The sequence below is a fragment of the Anopheles moucheti genome, chromosome 3 (assembly GCF_943734755.1).
Source record: "Anopheles moucheti chromosome 3, idAnoMoucSN_F20_07, whole genome shotgun sequence".
Classification (NCBI taxonomy): Eukaryota; Metazoa; Arthropoda; class Insecta; order Diptera; family Culicidae; genus Anopheles; species Anopheles moucheti.
Window position 1 is genome coordinate 81,323,165 of NC_069141.1, and position 7,761 is coordinate 81,330,925.

Consider the following 7,761-nt stretch of genomic DNA (forward strand, 5'->3'; position numbering starts at 1 on the left):
AGTGTAGCGTCATTTACGTTTGTTGCTGCGTCGATGATGGTGGAGGCGTGACACGATCGCTACCTTTGACACTTCCGTCAGCAAACATTCACCCTGCACGACCCCTGCCTTTACTGTTTTTCCTTTGCGTGATGTTTAAGATGTGTGTGCGTGTGTGTGTGTTTATTTGTTGTTTCTTGTTTGCGCTGCACTTTTCTACACTGGAACATCGAAGAAATCCACTCGCGACGTTCGAGAGAATACCTCTTTCTTGGCATGAGTGAAATGATGCCAACATGAGGGAAAAGCGCACGAAAAATTGTGTGTAATGGTGTCGGAAAAGCTTACGAATGTGAAACCTTTGCCTCACATCAGCGAATGTACCAGTTTTATTTCGGTTTTGTTTGATGGTCAGGATCGCTTCGGAAAACTCGATTGACATGTTTGTATTGCTAGTTATGTTTTATAACCACATGCACGGTACATGCACTTTAACGATAGTACTCATTGAACAGATGGAAAATGATAAACGGTTGAGACGTGTTGAATAAAATTGCACAAATGCACAGAGATATTATTTACAAGTATTATGAATTTAAAAGAATAATTAAAGTAAATTCATCAATAAGCAATTTAAAAATTCAATTCAATAAACTAATTTTATCTATCAAAAAAATGACCAAACGGTATAAATTCCAAGCGTCAATATTACAGTGATTATTTTAGCCATTTTTAATAATATAATATCTAGTTTTCTATCTGAGGTTTCTCCTACTTTTTCTGAACTTAAAGTGGTGTATTGTCATCTGTCGCAATGGCTCCTACTTATAATTAAAATCTTCAAGCTCATAAACTTTCAAAGGGATGGCACAGAAATATAACATGATTAAGCCATTTTAACAACGCAATACCGCAACTCCCAGTTTAGAATTTTCGGTTTATACCACCAATTCCTTAAATTTCATTCAAACATGCTTGAATCGTAGGGATGAATATATGAAGTTTTAAATTTTTAGAGATTAAAAGATTCCACTTTCTTAGCAAAAGGTTGTGTTTTGCGAAAATTTTGTGCTACTTGCTTCTTCTCCTATAAAATTTGGACCTTTTTTCGCATTGCGCTCCAGGTTCGCCATGCATAAATGTATAGTCGTGGTTGAAACATTTGAGTAAATAATATCCATGTTCCAAAAAAGCTTCACGTAAATAAATGATAAATAAAATAAATGCATACCAAAATGTCTCATTAAATACTTCATCCGCAATTGATCAACCCCACAACTATACGGCCCATTTCACACAATATCTGTGCTGCAAACGACATTTTGATAAAGCTGCTATTTGTAAAAGCTTGAAGCTGTAATTAAAGGCCGAACAGAAGAATTTCTCTTGAAAAAGAGGGAGTAGAGTTGCAATTTGGTTGCATCCGCATCCGCTAGGGCAGCTGCCCATAGTAAAGTTATTTGGCTCGTCTCATGAAACATTAAAATATTCGTACGTCAAACGGCATTTTTTATGATGTACAACCGCTGGAATGGTAGAAAACGAACATACCTCTTGTTTCGGTCATTGCATCGATGTAACGGGGGCAGCACCCTCACACGGCACACGTATGGTGGCTTTGTGCATACGACAACGATTTTTAATAATACCGAAATGATTATTCCCCGGTGGAAATTAATAATAATTCCCATTACAACCACCAGCAACCCCGTGCACGTGATGGCGATGATGTTGATGATGATGGGGAAGAAAATCAATTCTACCCACGAAACCCATTTCGCATGAGTTATATCACTGGCACGGAACCGGTGGTGGAAGGTAATTGAGGAAACACGCTGATATTTTCTTTTGATCGGCCCGTTTTGTCTTTCGCCTGTAGCAGGTAGCGCCGAGCATAAAACGGAACCGATTCGCTTGCTGGTGAATAAATTTCCCTTCCTGCAAAGTGTGATTTATGAGCCATACGTTTTTGATACTATCGTTTATTTTTTGCGTTTTCTTTTTGCTGGTAGATTTATTCTTTACGTAGTTGCCACAAAAGTTAACCTCCCGGTCGGGCAAACGTTTGTTTTAGTTCATTCGCTTGGGTCGTTTTAATAGACGAGTCCTTCGTGTGGTAACCTTTTTTTCTTGTTGTGGGAGGAGTTTCCCGATTGGTCCCTGCCAATTAGGTTCGTATCGGTAGCGAAACCAGCTTCCGAATGTCCGGAACATCTGGTTTCCGTATAGCTGGACAGGGAGGAAGAAGAACAAAAAAAAAAAACGATTCGCATTCTTCGTATCTTGCATCGCCCGACAGCGATGAAGTTATAAATCATGTCCATAATTGATTATTTCGACCCCGTCCCATCCCATCCCCGAGCATACCCGAGGAAATCGGTGCGAAAGATAAAGTTTTGGCGCACGAGAGTATCGCGGGCGTGCGGGACTGCGGTTTCGCTAATCTAAAACGCCTAGATTACCGGGCGCAGCCCATTATCATGTCGACAGTTATCATGTTGGCCGGAGTCTGCCAGGCGAGCAAATGAGAGATGAGCCGACACCGCACAAGACCCACTACTGCCGCACGATGCCGCAGCGAAGCGGTACTCGAGTGCGAAGGGATCAACTTTCCAGCCGAGGGTTTGGGTTGTCGATTTCGCACAAAACACATCCCTTCACTTCCTTCCGGCACCGGGCGTTACCCCGCCCCCGGTTACGGTTACCCACCTTCCGGCAGTTTCCGATTAGATTTTATGAACCCTGGTGGCACTTGCCTTTCTCCGGGTGGAGTTTACAAAAGATTTGAAGGAGTCGTTTCACCCACGGCGGAACGGCGAACAAAATGGAACTTTGTCCGCGTGTACGTGTGGGTGTGGGTGGGCTTTGGTGTCATGTTGTCGACTTTAACCGAAAACTGGCACCACATCCCATCATCATCATCATCATCCTTCTCCTCCTATCCCATTCCGATAACATAAGGAAAGAAAGATGTTAACCTCGCTCGTCAAGTCCCGGATTGCTTCCCCGGTCTGCGGACGTGAGGATGACGACGGTGGGTGGGTCGAGAATATCGCGTGAAACAGACACGGCAAATTCCTAAACACATTGGAACAGAAGCCAATGAAAGTAACGCGTTTGGAGGGGGTGGTTCCGCTCCCGAATCGGTTCCGGACTGCCGTTTTATGGCTTGTTTATGTTCCTTCAGTCGGGTCAAGATCTTATCGGTTGGCAGGGGATTTTCACGAGGATTCAAATATCTCTTCTGCCGCATTAGGCAGCGGTGGTAGGTGATTATGTCGCGTAAGCAGTCGAGCCGCCACTGCCGGGGCGAGTGATCCCACTGGGTTGCGTTTAAAGATTGTGGGAAACTTTAATGAGCTTAAAATTGATGCGCTTGTCAAAACGCCACTGTCGACTTGCGACCGACCGTTTTATGGTGGAAATTTGAAGGAATCTTCATTTTGCATAACTCCGCAGCACGATGTTGTGTGGAAAGCTCGATACTTAAGTGTGCAAATGTGTTCTGATGATGTCTAATGGAGTGAAATTTCAAAAAGGGGAACCAAATCCCAAGTTTACACGTACTTTTATGAATCAGATTAACGGAGGAATAAGATGTCCACTAAGATATCTTATGATGGTTCTCCAGAACTCTCCTTATATCAGTTCTTACAGTATCTCAGTAACTCGCAGTTTGTTTTATAGCAAGTTTATAGCATTTCAATAATTGATATTTTTTATAGACTTCCATGTCTAGAATCTTTGAGAAATTAGCATCGAAGTTAAGCTAGCACCAAAATCATCACATAACGATCGTCGCTTGAACGGAATCAACACATTGAAACCAAAACCGTTGCACGTTTGTATGTTTATCCATACGTATGCTACATCTTTCGTCTTAATCATCCTAATCGATGGAAAACGATCCCTGCCGTGGCATCTTCCCACCGTTCCAACGCTGTACGGCCTCTGGCAGACTCCACACCGCGCCGGAGACATCGAGCAGAAAATGGTCGCTTATTGCTTCTGTCAGCCGTTTCCGACCGTGCACCAGGGCCACATGTGTGTAGTCGGATATAAATTAGATTGGGGGATTCCTTTGTCATAAAACGTTTTCCAATAATCCCGAGGATGACATAAAAAGGTACGAAGTGAAATATGCCAAGCTGACCGGGGTTTCGGGTCCAGCCAGGTCTGGTATTCGCCACGACCAGCAGCAAGCGCCCTTTTGCCTTCGCCATCTCTCTCCCTCTCTCTCTCTCACGGGGGAACCCCAGGACGATCGGTGATGTGACTGGGAGTTGGGAATGGGCCTTTACCATGAATCATCGCAACCCCGTGAGGTATTCAAATGGAATTGGTTCCCCTGGTCCGGGCGGTTGTTCAGGCGGGCGCAGCATACAAAGCGGCCAAACATACATTTATCAAACCCCCAGGAATGCCGAAACATAACGAAGAACAGCAGCTTACCGCAAAACGGACACATAAACCATCACACATCTGGTGTCCGGTGCGGCTCTATCTCGCTCTCTGCCCGTCCGGGGGGTGCTCCAGGTGTGCCCAAGGGTTCACGGGTGCCCAAGAATGTTTCCGAACGCGCTCCTGAGTGGCTTCCGCAGTGACCTTTGGGGAAGGGCCAAAAGATGAAATTATTAACTGCCTCGTACGCAGTATTCCAGATCCATCGTGGTTGCCCCAGTGTCCACCATCCTGTGGCGGTGTCTTGTAGCGGATGTGGAAGCGAAAGCCCAAAAAGGTGACCGAACAAGTTGATTAGGCCGTTTGGTTGGGATGGACCGAAGATTCCACCACGTTTACCGGGACGATCCGGAGTCGTGGAGGAAATTGTGTTGCTCCCACTTAGTGGAATCGCCTACAAATCCTGGTCAGCCTAACAACTCTCTTAATCGGTGGATAATGAAGCATAATCCCGGCGACGATTTGACGGCAAGGGAAAATTCTTCATCCATCCAGCGAAAGCAGAACCAGACCCGGCAAAGTTGAATAAACGACACTCATGAAGGATGATCCCGGAGCGAAGGCATGCGAAAGCAGCACAGTCACCGCGCCACCAGGGGTTATGGAGCCGGGGCAAAGAAGTAATCATGCCCGGCAAAGTACGCAAATATGTCCGCAAAAGTGAAGACTTGAGATTATTGTGAGCTTTCTGGCAGCATTGTGAATCATGGAAAATTTGGGTTGTTTTTGTGTAGGGAGAGCTACGAAAGAATGGAAGACCGGGCAGATAGATGGCAGCTTAAGGTTCGGTCAGCAGCCACAGCAATGTATTAATAAAAATCACCAGATACCAGTCTAATGTTGAGGCGCCCATTTCAAGTGTACTGTGTAGAGTGCCCAAAAAAAAAATACCTTGATAAAGAAAACACTTGAAAACAAATCTTCCCTCAGTCTGCTCCACTCGCTCCCTCTCTCTCTCACTTTCGCTAGCATATTTTTTACCCAACGCTCCCCACGGCACAAACGCGGTCAAGTGCTGCGGATGATTCGTGCACGGAAAATCATCGGTTACGTCAAAAGCGACCGTTTTTCCCTCTGCGTGCCCGGACCATTGTTTTCTTTCTTTCACTTCGTTTGCACTCGAGATTATCATAAAGCAATATTCGCGGGATATTGTTTTGTCTCGCGATACCCTGACGCTGATGATGATCTTTCGAATTCATTTCCTCGAGTGCAGTTTTGATTACGTGAAATGGGGGGGAAACGGCCAGCGAAATGTTGCCAGCCAGCTTCCTTTGAAGTGCTTGAAGTTGGTTTGCGTTCTTGCAAAGCGCAAAAGCGTTCGATACGACGAGCAGCGGCGAACGAGGATAAGAAACAATGTGCAACATTATTAAACATCAGTTGGAAGACGTTAAGCGCTGACGTCAACTGCAAATCGGCCATGGTGGTAAATGCTTGTTAAAATGAGTACTACGAGCGCACGTTATACGCAAACGGATCGAAAGCTGATTAAATGGATATAAACGGGTACAACGGTCAAACAACACGATGAATGACCGCATTGTGTGTGTGTGTGTGAGAGAGAATGAAGCCCACGGCCATCATTAGCAGCACAACATCATCACCATCGTGACAACACGGGTTGTAATAATCAATCAAAGTTACTTCTATTTCAATAACTTCCCTGCAGCTGCTAATAACACAAGGTTTACGTACACAACCGGGCTAATTTCGATGAGAAGGGCAAAGAAAGACCTCGCCACCGTCCCGTTCCGTCCCGTTTCTTCTCGTACGGATCGGATCGGATGCAAGCTGCAGGACAAATTACGCTTCAACGGTGATGGACAGAAGGATTGGAAAATTAATAACCCTTGAATATTAAATTCTACTCCACTGACCATCCATTCAACCGACCGTTGTAGGGCCGCTTTTTACTTGTTTTTTTGTTGTTTGTTTGTTTATTGCGATATGTTTCCTTATTTACTTCGCCCTATCGCTTTGGGTCTCGTCAAAGAAAAGGGATTATGAGATGTAAGAAAGTGATGCGGGAGGGTTTTTTGTGTGTGTGTTTGTGCGCCCTCTCCTTCACATCATGTTAGTTGCTGTTGTTAAATTAACCTCGCAGTAACCTTTTTAAGACCATTTAGTAGACCTGGGAAAAAATTTTGACCTTCCGGTACGCTGCTGTACTATGTTTAGATTGTATCAGTTATTAATAAGACATTATCAGGCTCCCAAAAGAGTTTCGAATTCGCGTAACTCGAGTGTCGCGTAATTCGGAAAATGACTGTACTTTAATGCATGTATAAATTACAGTAGAGCGCCGATTACACGGGTTGTCATTTAAGCAGGTGTCTGATTATCCTTGCAGCTCGGAAATGACAGTCCCGAAGAAAATTTGACATATTCCGGCAACACTGTTGAGGGAAGAATTGAAAGACCTAACTGTATATGATGTAATAAGCTCAAATTCTTACGGGGAAAATTAATTATAATTTTTAAAAAGCCCTGACTATGCCCCATTATACGCTAATTTTATCATAAATAGGATATGTGCGTACTATCCGTGTTATCCAATTATCCGGCAACCGTATCCCGATGAGCACGGATAATTCAACCCCCAAGCACTTATTTGTACTCCTAATTTTCTCGTACGATCTCCAATGTTTCACGGTTATTATATTCAATCGTTTAATAAGATAAATCAATAAGAATAAAAGACATCTTTCCTCGAGTCTGTACGAGTTGAAATTATTACTGGTAATTTAATTAAAGCTATCCCTTTTCCGTATCTGTAACACATTCTGTCGATGAAACGACCAAAGAAACATCCCGTTTGGTGGAAATGTTTCAAAAATTAAATGACTTTAAAAGTTGTACACACGCCGAAAAGCTATTTAACTTTTCCTTTTCCGCCCGCCATTGTTGCCCCATGCATTCCCCGTTCCGTCGCTTAGAACGATGGAAAGTGTAGAAAGCGATGAACAATGATGAATAAAAAAAAGTGGGAAAAAAGAAAACATCGTTTACGGAGCAATCACGTCTTGCATAAATGATGAATTCTCCAAAGATATCGCACTCAAGGCGCACACGAGGCCTAGCAGCATCTAGCGGAACGGGGTAGCCGTCGTGTCTTGCGCTACACTTTGCTACCTTTCTGCTCGACAAATATTCGTTCGCGCCTCCCGGGGCGGCGTTGTGGAGTGGTTGTTTCGTACGGTTAATAAAATAAAACACAGGAAGTTACTTACTTGCACAAAACTCCTCCACCGCGCTCTGTTCCAGTTCCTTCTCCACTGAAGTACAAAGTGCGCTCGGCGTTTGGGGTGAGGGGGTGGC